Source organism: Dermochelys coriacea, chromosome 5 (genome assembly GCF_009764565.3).
Source record: "Dermochelys coriacea isolate rDerCor1 chromosome 5, rDerCor1.pri.v4, whole genome shotgun sequence".
NCBI lineage: Eukaryota > Metazoa > Chordata > Testudines > Dermochelyidae > Dermochelys > Dermochelys coriacea.
Window position 1 is genome coordinate 115,386,450 of NC_050072.1, and position 13,932 is coordinate 115,400,381.

The following is a 13,932-nucleotide window of genomic DNA, read 5'->3' on the forward strand; positions in this document are numbered from 1 at the left end:
ACCCACTTATAAACTTATAATCTGAATGGACGAGTCAAGCAAAAGGTAGGAGGATAAAAGACACATAGTAGAGAAGGACTGTTCCAAGATCACAGACCACACAGGGACTAGAACCCATATACACTTAACTCCCACTCCAATGCCCTTTCACTGCCTTATAAAACTCGCGGACTTTTCTGTAAGAGAAGGAAAGGCAGTGTGAAGAAGCTAAAAATAATAAATAGTGCATGATGGGAAAAGTGTGCATGCCCACACGCCCTCACACTTTGCTGTCTAGAAACTCCAGTCACAAATAGTCCATTTCACTATTGTATTAATAAAATATGCACTTACCAGGTAGGGTGAGCAAATGTGCCGATTTTATAGGGACAGTTCTGATATTCGGGGCTTTTTCTTATATAGGTTGCTATTACCCCTCCACTCTCTGTCCTGATTTTTCATACTTGCTAGCTGGTCACCCTATTACCAAAACATTTTAAAAGCACTTTGCAAACATTAGACAACCTTCACACTATGGGATATCACATCTGTTCTCATTTAACAGAGAAATGAACCGAAGCAGAGAGATTAAGAGATTTATCAAAGGCCACACAAGGAGTCAGTGGCAGAGCCAATAGTAAACCCCAGGAAATGAGTTCCCAGGTCCTCTAACCAGTAGACCCAATTGCCTCAAAATAGGAAATCACTTTCTGTGGTTGGAATTTTCCAGCTTTAACCATGAAGCAGCCCAACATGAAGTTACCAAAGGCCAGTTTTCAACTACTTGCAAACCAAATGAAAAGGGCAGAATAATCTCTTTCATTATTGCAGAAGACATCTAGGTTGAATGAAGCAGAACACTGGTAGGATATTAGGTGACTCCAGGTAATTTGGCCCTAATCACCAAATTAGTGTTCTTAAAGTAGGAGAAACACATTGAGGATATATCTGCTTTAAGTATTGTATTACTTGGTGGAATTTTAAAGTTTATTGATTGTCAATGTAGCATTAAAACAAACATTGATGCATCAGATTAACAGCACCACAGAAAAATCATTTTTGTTTTAAAGGCTCACTATCATTAATGCATATAATACTCCTCCCACCACTGGCTTTTTTGTCCCCTTTGTAATACGAATTATCAATGCCAGTTTTTGAATTGCGACTCTTTCCTTTAACTAGAAATTGACAGCTGATGTAGTAGCTAGCCATGGCAAAATATAAGAGGCAGAGTTTCTCAAATCATAGACCTTTTTATTCAGAAAATAACTGAATCGATCTAGACCAGGGGTTCTCAACCCCACAACACGTTATAAAAACTCCAGAGCCAAGCTGTACCATGACAACTGTTTTTCTATATGTAAAAGCCAGGACCAGCATTTGGGGGGGTAGCAAGAAGTGCAACTGCCTGGTGTGGTGGGGCCCCACACCAAAGGGGGTACTGCAAAGATAAATTGCTCAGGCTTTGGCTTCAGCCCCAGGTGGTGGAGCTGTGTGTCCTGGGCTGCAGTTCTGTGTGGTTGGATTTTGGCTGTCTGCCCTGGGTCTAGTGAGTAACACTGGCCATTCTTGGCAGACCCCTGAAACCTGCTTGCGGCCACCCAGGAGGCCCAGACCCTGGTTGAGAACCACTGATCTAGACTAAGTTTGGGACCCAGATTATAAGTAAAGACATACAGGTCACCAAGAGGTGGGGAATACTGAGAGTATATATAGAAACAAAAACTCTTCCTTCTTACACACATTCCAAGTACACACATTGAAGTGTGTACTTCAATGTCTTGAGGTTTATTATGGCAAAATTAAGTTGTGATTCTAGTTCAACTTAGCATCACGTTTAAAAAAGATTTCTTACAGTTATGTATTTTTATATCTATGAAATATATTGTACCAGCTATGCTTTTCCATATCATTCTCTCCATCCACATACACATGGAATCAATATTCCATGCACTAAAAAAAATCTGTAATGCACCTTTGACCACCTGCAATCAGCCGAATATCCAATCCCTCTCCTCTCCCCAATACTTAAATACCTCAACTCCCCAAGCTGCTGAAAACAGTTGAAAGACAGACAGATAAAGTCAGCTTGCCACTGAAATATTGTTTCTTCCTTTTCCTAAAACATGGAGAATCCCTCAAAAAATAAATCACTCTTGTCCAAAACCCAAGGATGGGCAAAACTCCATTCTAGGTCAGTGACAACTTTTGCATACATATATGTCATGACTATATCACATCTATTATCTTATATGTGTGCAAGGCTTGAAAGAGGAGTTACAGACATTGGAAAGAGGAGATTTCCATCATCCCAATAGGACACACAGCACTTGCTTCTTTCTCCAAAAGTGCCCGAGACAATAGACTTTAAAATAACTTTTAGCTAATTAAATGTTTTTATGCCATTTTTAGAACCCTAAAAACAGTTAACGCATGACACCTCAGGCAGAAAAATACAAGAAATAGTTGCATCTACTTTAATATAGTTGGAAAAAATGTATATACACAGACAAAATGGAATTAGCAGCAATGTAATTTAGAATGCTCCTGTGTCATTTACCTATTGTAATGGTATTCTCTTGTCTTTCCTTGATGTTATTTTAACTTGATCTCATTTTATAGTAAGAGTATTGGTTATCCACTTAATATTTTCTCATGCAAACTTATTTCCTTGCACAAAGACAAAGTCTGCATTTTAACTGCAGAATTCTGCCTATGTACATTATCAAAATCTCCTTTGCAGCAGATTTTTGCTCATGTTTCATTTGGCTCATACGATACCTAGCAAATAAATACCTTCATGTTAATTCAATAAAATTGCATTTTTTTAAAAAAAAAGTCTGCAAAACTCACCCCTCATAGTGACAGAATTCTATTTAGTAGTGGCAAGGAAAAAAACCCACACAGGCTAAGCCAACAATAAGGTAAACAGGAAATGAAGATAAAGCTTCCCTCTTGCTAAAGAAGTTAGAAGAATGTAATTTTATTCATACAGAAAGGAATGTTTCATCACTCTAGTTAACTGAATTTACATTTGCCTTTTGTAAGACTTATGTTTTCCCTAACTACTCAATTTAGTTCACTAAATGTGAGATAACTGAAGTCTTGATTCCTTAAAAATCTTTTTTATGGAAACATACAGGACTATCTTCAGGGATTTCAGTGATTTGTTCTTTGTGCTTTTAATCTGTCTTTTCTTAGCTAGGTTTGGTTCAAGGAAGGCTGCAAAAAAGGTTTATGCCAATTTAGCAAGAGGAGAAAATGAGTTACTACCAGCTGCATTAAGAGAGACTATAATAGCTCCACATGAACTTCAGAGAAATCAGAGGAAAGTGCTACACTGTTGATCAAATAAGATCTGAGCTTTTCATATTCATTCAGAGGTGCTAGCTATAGCTACACCTATCTTTTACACAACACTAAAAATAAATAAATAAATAAATAAATAGAAGTGAGTGTGCTGCTTATTAAGATTTCAGAGTTGATATGTTGAATGTGAAAATTACAAGTCATGAAAGAGAAATAAGAGTAATAAATCTTAAAGTGAGGTACTGGATTTTTTATTTAATTCCTAACAAATGAAAGTTTTACTTCATATGTTTAGTTACGGTGGCCTGTCTAAGGGATCCTGGTTTCATCAAGAAGATGGATGGTAATAACTCCTGCATAACAGTCACCTGACAATTGCAGTAATCTATAACAAAATATAGGTGATCAAAAAATGATCAAACATAATTCTCAAAAATGAGACCAACAGGTGGTCAATCCTGAATGCTTATCAATGTACAACTACGTATCTAAGCATTTTGAAACAGGATAGATAAACGTGAGTGATTTTTATTTAAATTAAACTTTTACTTACAAATATTTAAAATGTTAAATTATTGCAACATATATAAACACCTAAACTTAACATAAGCTATTTACATAATTTCGATTAAATAAGAAAAATAATATGTTTGCTGCTAAGTTTAAAAGAAAGTCAAACTATTGACCTGGTAGAAGCCACGGGCAAAGCACCTAGAACCAGAGGTATGTTGAAATACTAAACCAGTTTCTGACAGCATAGTTCCTTCTACAGTGGCAGAGAGAATATTTCTTCAATTTATTCATTTAGTTCAGTTCAATAACTAGTTCATTCAAAGTTAAGAAAACACTGGGAACTGAAAAAGCAGGAAAGATTGCTTTCTGTTCCAATCCATAAATAAGAACTAGGTGTGAGAGAATGAGATCTACTAGTTCTGAAACTTTAAATCATATGGTGCTCAGAAAATCAGTTCAATTCACTAAATGCAGATAATACTTCCTCTGTTTAATAAACAGCTTTACATACAAGATGTGTTTTGGGTAGTTTTGTTGAATATAAAACCAATTTAAAATGCTGTTTTGTGCATTTTTAATTAAAATAAAATTTCCATCCAAACAGAGCTCGAGACAAATCACAAAAAAATTCATCCTTTGCCATTTTGTAACATATTAAAAATGTAAAAAAGTTAAGGTTCTGAATAAATGTAAGTTATGCTATATAACTGTTTAAATAAATGAATACAGATAAAGTGCATCATCCTGGTTAATAAAAAGGGGCACCAATTTAGTGTTAAGTCTATATTTAGTTGTAAATCAACATGTTTAATTGTTACCAATCAACATCAATCAACCTTTCTTTTAGAAAAAGATGAAAAAAATACAAATGCACAAGATTGAAATCAATTATTTAAATCAAGGTTTTCTGCTTGTGATTTAAATCATGATTAATATTGGTAACTTAAATCAATCCGCCCCATTCTGAAATAAATAGTCAGAAAAATATTTAAAGTTCTATATTGAGAAAAATACCTTAAGATATGTAAGTTGCAATCAAATGACTAAATAAATCCATTGCTTTACATATTCCATATTCAATTTACTGATGCAATGCACTCGGTAAGCATTCAACGTATTTGTATTTCTGTCATGGAACCAGCCACCATCAAAATTCGCAATACAGTCTAATTTTTTCATATCAATTAAAATGCATCATTGAACCAGTAGCTGGATGAATTATCAGGTCAAGCAGCTAATATATTGTTAAATTTGAATTAACCATAACATTTATTATAGATCATAAATATTCATGATTAAACTGTGACAGTTAATTTTCAAAGCATAACCATGGATACAAACAAGACAAAATTTGTGAGTATTTATGGACAACAAACACCTACATGATTACATTGGCATTGTTGGGACCATTCAGGAAAACAGTATGTGATAAGATTGGCTTTACAAAAATGAGACCGTGAAATTATTTTTTAAAAAAAGGACCTTATCACATATTTATTTAGATTTAATGTATAAAAAGATACCTAAGGCATGTGTCCACTAATAACTAAATTCAGTGTATGTAGCAACACCACACATCAGCAAAATACCAAGGAAAAAAACCCAAAGCCAGACATTAGAAAACATACTCCCCATCCAAATCCTTTCACTGTCAGCTCTCCCCAGAACCTCTGACATAAATATGGCTTTTGCATTGTGCCCAGGTGGTTAAACTTGGCCTATTTGGGGCAATGCAGGGGAGTTGCAGAAGCCTCACAAGATACCCTGACCATCGCCTTTTATAGTCAGTTGGTGGTGGAGCAATTTAATTTGAATGCCTCTGCTCACCGCAACAATGGTAGTATGTAGGGTGACCAGATGTCCCGTTTTTAAAGGGACAGCCCTGGTTTTGGGGACTCTCTCTTATATAGGCGCCTATTACCCCCCATCCCATTCTGTTTTTTCACAGTTACTATCTGGTCACCCTAGTAGTATGGCATTGTCAAAAAGGCTCTTAGGTAGGTATTAAAGCTTTGATATTCCAAAAGGTCCAAAGGAGTTAGGTACCCAATTACTGTAGACTTTCAGCAAGAGTTGAACAACTATCGCCCTTGATCCCATTTGAAAATCCAGTCTAAAGATCTGTCTCAGTCAGGTTGAACTAATGCATGGTTTGAGTTAAGTGAGAGACTCTGATTCTGAACAGTGGTTTATCTCCCACATTTATATGGTCAATATCTTTTGTACAAAGTGCTTTGTAGACCGCATAAGGGAAGGAAAACTTCTTACCTACTGACATGCAGCCACAACAGATCATAACAATAAATAAAAATCAGAGTAAACATTATCAGCCATAAACATTTATGCTTAATTCTTAGGTTGAGAAGTTTAAAAGTCAGTAAGTTGAAATGTGATTGCTCTCTCTCTCAAGCTATTTCCTACCAAAATTAATCTGTAGATTTAAAAAAAAAAAAAAAAAAAAAAACTTAAAATTCTACTCTTTTCAGCATCTGGCAGACTGCAGACATTGGGTCTAATTTAATCAGAAGAGCACAACTCAGCTTCAGGCTAAGATGGCACTTGGTGGGGGAAGCTGAGAGCTTTCACATGTTTGTTTAAAAAAAAAAGTACATCTGTTCCATTCTGCCCTTGAACTTTAAATTTTTCCCAATATTATTCAGGGTTGCATCTGCAGACTGATGGCTCCTCCGAGCATATAGAAATGACAGTTTACACGGAAGTAACACAGGGGTTAATTGGAATATATGATTCTTAACTGTGCATCCCAGATAGGTTTCCCCTAAGAATTTGTAAGTGGTGTAACTGGCAAAAGATATTCTTTAAAAAGTGTCCCCCAAGTCAAAACATACAGCTTGGGTAAGTTCTAATTTAATTAATCATAACTTTAGAGACCAGCCACCAAGAACTGTAGCTTTTGAGGACTGCCCTCCTGCTTTAGTTCAGAGAGCTGTTATTAGCTACAATGTTGTCTTTAGTCTTGACTTATGTGTATCAAATCGCTGAGCTACACAATTCTGCCTTTGGGATAACTTTGTGGAAAGCTCTCTGCCTTTCTTTTTTGATGCACAAATCTACAACACGTCACAGATGCCTGGTCTACAGGAAGCTTTTTATTTATAAATTCTAAATCAATCTGGCTACACTGAAAATGGCTCTTAAACTGAAAATAAAGTCTTGTCTAGTCTGAAGGGGGTGGAGGAGGTACAATTTGTTTAAAATAAATGTTTTATAAGAAACATTAGGTAGGAAGTTTTCCAACAAAATCTATACACACAAATACATTTATTTAAATAAAAAGAACAGGAGTACTTGTGGCACCTTAGAGACTAACACATTTATTTGAGCATAAGTTTGGTGGGCTACAGCCCACTTCATTGGATGCATAGAATGGAACATATAGTAAGATACACACACACACACACACACACACACACACACACACACACACACACACACACACAGAGAGAGAGAGTATGAAAAGGTAGCATAAGAAGCTAATTAATTAAGATGAGCTATTATCAGCAGGAGAAAAAAACTTTTGTAGTGATAATCAAGATGGCCCATTTAGACAGTTGACAAGAAGGTGCGAGGATACTTAACATGGGGAAATAGATTCAATATGTGTAATGACCCAGCCACTCCCAGTCTCTATTCAAACCCAAGTTCATGGTATCTAGTTTGCATATTAATTCAAGCTAAGCAGTTTCTCATTGGAGACTGTTTTTGAAGCTTTTCTGTGGCAAAATTGCCACCTTTAAATCTTTTACTGAGTGGCCAGAGAGGTTGAAGTGTTCTACCAGTTTTTGAAAGTTACGTTTCCCGATGTCAGATTTGTGTCCATTTATTCTTTTGTTAGAGTCTGTCCAGTTTGGCCAATGTACATAGCAGAGGGGCATTGCTGGCACATGATGCGATATATCACATTGGTAGATGTGCAGGTGAACGAGCCCCTGATGGTGTGGCTGATGTGATTAGATCCTATGATGGTGTCACTTGAATAAATATGTGGACAGAGTTGACATCGGGCTTTGTTGCAGGATAGGTTCCTGGGTTAGTGTTTTTGTTGTGTGGTTGCTGGTGAGTATTTGCTTCAGGTTGGGGGGCTGTCTGTAAGCAAGGACTGGTCTGTCTCCCAAGATCTGTGAGAGTGAGGGATCATCTTTCAGGATAGGTTGTAGATCTTTGATGATACACTGGAGAGGTTTTAGTTGGGGACTGAAGATGATGGCTAGTGGCGTTCAGTTATTTTCTTTGTTGGGCTTGTCCTGTAGTAAATGACTTCTGGTACTCTTCTGGCTCTGTCGATCTTTTTTTTTCCCCCCCACTTCTTCAGGGGGGTATTGTAGTTTTAAGAATGTTTGATAGAGATCTTTTAGGTGTTTGTCTCTGTCTGAGGGATTGGAGCAAATGAGGTTGTATCTTAGAGCTTGGCTGTAGACAATGGATTGTGTGGTGTGTCCTGGATGGAAGCTGGAGGCATGTAGGTAAGTATAGCAGTCAGTAGGTTTCCGGTATAGGGTGGTGTTTATGTGACCATTGTTTATTAGCACAGTAGTGTCCAGGAAATGGGCCATTTGTGTGGATTGGTCTAGGCTGAGGTTGATGGTGGGATGGAAATTGTTGAAATCATGGTGGAATTCCTCAAGGGCTTCTTTTCCATGGGTCCAGACAATGAAGATGTCATCAATGTAGCGCAAGTAGAGGAGTGTTAAGGGACAAGAGCTAAGGAAGCGTTGCTCTAGTTCAGCCATAAAAATATTGGCACACTGTGGGGCCATGCGGGTACCCATAGCAGTGCCACTGATTTAAAGGTATACACTGTCCCCAAATGTGAAATAGTTGTGGGTGAGGACAAAGTCACAAAGGTCAGCCACCAGGTTTGCCGTGACATTGTTGGGGATACTGTTCCTGATGGCTTGTAGTCCATCTTTGTGTGGAATGTTGGTGTAAAGGGCTTCTACATCCATAGTGGCCAGGATGGTGTTTTCTGGAAGATTACAGATGGATTGTAGTTTCCTCAGTGGTGTCTCCAAGATCTTGGCAGATAGACAAGTCCTCGCTTACAGACAGCCCCCCAACCTGAAGCAAATACTCTCCAGCAACCACACACTACACAACAAAAACATTAACCCAGGAACCTATCTTTGCAACAAAGCCCGATGCCAACTCTGTCCACATATTTATTCAAGTGACACCATCATAGGACCTAATCACATTAGCCACCTCATGAAGGGCTCGTTCACCTGCACATCTGCCAATATGATATATCGCATCCTGTGCTAGCAATGCCCCTCTGCCATGTACATTGGCAAAATCGGACAGTTTCTACACAAAAGAATAAATGGACAAATCTGACATCAGGAATCATAACATTCAGAAACCAGTAGGAGAACACTTCAGCCTCTCTGGGCACTCAGTAAAAGATTTAAGGGTGGCAATTTTGCAACAGAAAAGCTTCAAAAACAGACTCCAACGAGAAACTGCTGAGCTTGAATTAATATGCAAACTAGATACCATGAACTTGCGTTTGAATAGAGACTGGGAGTGGCTGGGTCATTACACATATTGAATCTATTTCCCCATGTTAAGTATCCTCACACTTTGTCTAAAATGGGCCATCTTGATTATCACTACAAAAGGTTTTTTTCCTCCTGCTGATAATAGCTCATTTTAATTAATTAGTGTCTTACTCCACCTTTTCATACTGTGTGTGTGTGTGTGTGTGTGTGTGTGTGTGTGTGTGTGTGTGTGTGAGAGATACTTTATCTTATTATATGTTCCATTCTATGCATCTGAAAGCTTATATTCAAAGAAATTTGTTAGTCTCTAAGGTGCCACAAGTACTCCTGTTCCTTTTGCGGATACAGATTATTAACACGGCTGTTACTCTGAAACCAACTATTTATTTAAATGTGGACAAATTAAAAACAGTGCTGATTTATTTTTCAGTCTTAAAACATGAAGACATCTACTAGCACACACTTAAGAAGAAGTGATTGAATAATACTGTACTCATTTTACAAGCAGATAGATTGGAGATACAGAAGTGATTTAATGGAGATCACACAGAGTTAAAATGGGCAAAAATAAAGCCCAGGAAAATGGATGCCCTTTGTGAAATTCCATTGATTTCAACAGTAAAACTTCCTTTGACTTCAATAGAGGTAGCATTTCACACCCAGGCCTTTGCTCTAACCAGTAGAGCACCATTACCCAAGCTGTCAAAAAAAAAATCTCCATAAATGTAGAAACATCTTCCCACATTGTGATGAGTATCATATGACCAATTTCTTCATTTTCCAGTCATTGAACAAGTTCAGCACATCCACAGCTGTGCTGAAAACAGATGAGTTCTGCATTTCCTTTTCAGCTGTCCACATGTAAAACTCTTCAATGAAAAACAAGCTCAGGCACAACTTTCTGTATTTAAGTGCCATTCTTTAAGGTGATACAGACCAACGGGGGAAAAAAGCACTCCGGAAGCTCTTCAGTATGACAGAAACTACTAAGAATGAACCATTTTACTTATCATTGATTCATTTGAAAAAGTAAAACACACTGTGGAAAACACCAGCAATTGAAAAAGAAGAATTGCTATACTTGTAAATCAAGTTCACTCCACTTAAGTGCTCCGTTGTCTCCCAGTTGTGCAAAAATTGAAAAGAAAGGTTACTGCTTCATTTGAATCTAGACCTTTCGATAGTATGCTCGATGATTGATAACTCCAATTAAATTCAAGTTCTTACAGCTTTGAATACCAGAAAGTCATTTCACCCCCTTCTAATACTGGAACAACTGGGATAGTACTTTTAAAGTAATGGGAGAAACACACTTTGTTCCATGATAGCATAATGTCTCCTGTAAGACTGGAGAAAGCTGATTTTGCATTACATACAGTGCAGTAGGCTTATACAGGAGAGTTATATGGAAAACAAGAAAATGGATTACAGCAAGATAAAGAATTAATAGCATGGAGGGATTCTGGAGGCAAGCCACAAGAGTGATTCAGGTAGGCACTGGAACACCAACACAAAATAAATTAATGTTGTGCAACTTACCACAGCACAATTCCCATACTCTCCCCCTTTTTTCCCTATTTCTGTATGTGAACTGAATAATGATGTTTAATATTTTGAAACCTAGAATTAGCATTAGCAAAGCCAATAGGTTAAAATTGTTTTAAATTATTAAAATAAGATGCTACAAAATTAAGGGGGATTTTTAGTTGCTCTTAGAAGTAGTATTAATTTAGGACATTTAAATTACAATCCTTCTGTAACTGACGCATGCATATTCTTTAAAAGGGTATAATCATCTGGATGTCAGATGCATGGATTTATGACTTTAAAAAATTAAGTATGGCTTACAATTGGCACTCTCTATGCATAATATTTTAATAGCAAGATTAGATAGCTATGTTAAAGTATTAACAGCCTTTTGTTACACTAATGCAATTTTGTTAAAGCCAACCCTCTTACAAAGTTTCCAGTCTTTCCTAGATTTGATTTTCCACCATGACATGCTATACAGTATACAAAAGCAAATAGTTTCTTCTCCTAGATTCCTACAATGGGGCCACAACTCTGTTGTCATGAGTTACAATTCACCGCCATAGAACTGACTATAAAAACTACAAATGCTAGACTGACATATCATGGAAGAAAACCAGCAACATACAGCAATACTCAACTTGTACAATACACTTAATCAAGGACACACAGATACTTTGGTGTACCCCTCCTCACCAGTACCTTGAGTAAGGTCACAGTGATATTGTTTGCTTTTTTAAACAAACTTTCAAGCACCTTTTGGCTTCAAACGCGTCAGAAAGGTCACAAAGACCAGTCTACTGGTATTTTAACATTTGCTGGCTAAAACCAGATTTTAGGTTTTAAATTTTTTTTGTGTATGGACAAACATTTTTTATTCAGTCAAAAGTGTTTAGGATCAAGGGCTGGATGCGGGGTTTCCTGTTCCCAAATGGATTGGTTTGTTTCTGAGTTTGTCATCTGCTTCCACTATTTCTAATTTTTATTACTCAGAAGGGAAGAAACACCACCATTGTCCAAGATAAAAATATAATAAGGGAAGGTTAATCTGTTTACGTACCATTCAACTTACATTTTGCCTTCTTGCCTGCATGAAGTTCAGTAGAGATGTCTACCATAATTGACTATAGCAATAACATTGTAAAACATTTAAGTTGATCCAACAGTTGATCCATAAGACTTCAATCCCCACCCTAGAAATGCTGCATTCATCTATAGCAAATACTGTTTTCAGTGGCTGTGTAATACATGTGTATAAACTGTTATGTAAAGCCTCCGCCCAATTTAGTAGAATTCGATTGTACGATTTGTAACTTTTCAGTCATTGCTAGTATGATCATTAAATTCTGTAACCTTTTGCAAACTTTGTAACTTATTGTTAGCATAGTCTTAAATTTTGTAACATTTGCAAGCTTTGTAACCTTTTCAGTTAACACTTGTATAAACCTCCAAGCTTTGCAATATTCCATCAAGCAATCAGAGAAAGTGTGAACAAGGGAGTGTGTGTAGGACATAAGGGAGTGTGAACAAGGGAGTGTATGAGAGACTGGACAGAGAGGAACTGCAAGGAGAAAAGAGCCCAGAGCCAAGAGCGTCTGATGTAATCTGCCCTGAAAAGGCAATCATGGGGTGCTGTAAAGAAAAGAAGAATCTGATATGCATGAAAGGAATGAGGCCTGAGAATGCTTCTCAGTGATTGACACAGAAGGGAAACAGTGTATGTGACAGGAGCCGCCCAGTTCCAATAAAAGGAAGAAGGCATGCACACAAGCCCCCTGCTTCTTGACCTGCTTGCCAGCCCGGATCCGTGACTGAAGGCAAACACACCAGATCAACTATGCTTCGGCTTCTCAGCTGTCTCTGGTAACTCTCCACCTGTGTGAGTGTGGGGGTGCATGAGGGTATGAATGCGTTGAATTTGTGTGTGCATGAATAAGCTCCATCCCTTTTCTGTTTGATCCAATAGCGGCATTTAATAAAACCAATATAAGTGTAACCCTGGGTTGATTTCTAGGAAAACTGAGATAACAAAAACATTCTATTCTAGGCTTCCACATCCATTTGAGATGCATCACGCACTGCCTTCTAAATCATGTGCCCTTCTGGCTTTTTCATGCAACTAACTTTTTGCACCATCACTAGGCAGCTTTATATCCATTTTCAGGACCCGACTTGAATATTTAAAACTTCACAATACTAAGACTGCAGCTTCTCCCATATGCCATACTCCACCAAAGGACATTTATGTGAGGATACTTCAAACATCTCAAAGAACGCAAAAGCCTTCCCTTCCAACTTTCTTTAGGTTAATATCTATGTAACTTCAAGTTTGTTTGTGTGACAGGAGGACTGATCTTGTAAGTTTCTGGGACACAAAAATAATGTCATGACTAACCTTCGCATTTCAATTACTGAGCAAGATCTGCAGTGTGAATTTTTAATCACAGCTATAACAATAAAAGACATCCAATGAGACAGTTACAGTTTAAAGTAATCTTATCCTCCTGGTCAAAGAAGGAAAAAATTAACACAAGCTGTTAAATACCATATTTACTTATTTCAAACCATACATGTTTTAAATACATCTTGGGCCAATTACATTCATATACACAAATATAAAAAGTTAAAATACCACAGTACATCCTTATAATGGAAAATTAACTTCAACCCTAGCTGTAGACAGATGGCAAGTCTCTATAATAATTGTACATTTACAGGAAGTGGGAATAAAAATGTCAAAATCCATTATTACAGACATCCTGTGAGAAAGTTCATCTGGCCAGTGTCCTTCAACTCCAAGTTTGATACAAGGTCCCTCTCACAAAGAGCAGCTCCCTCCATCCAAGAAGTCAGCTGCCCCTCCCAACATGATCCTTTCACTAGAGCCGTCATGCTTTTAAATACAGAGCTACAGATGGGACTATATTCCCTGCATCCAAGCACACCAATGTCCTCAGGCATCTTGATCTCAGGCCTTTTGAACTGAAAAAACATTTTATTTATTTTGAGAACATAACTAAAAAATACAATTATATCATTTTTTTTAGGCTGACTACTTTTATTGAACCACCACTGAGAATAA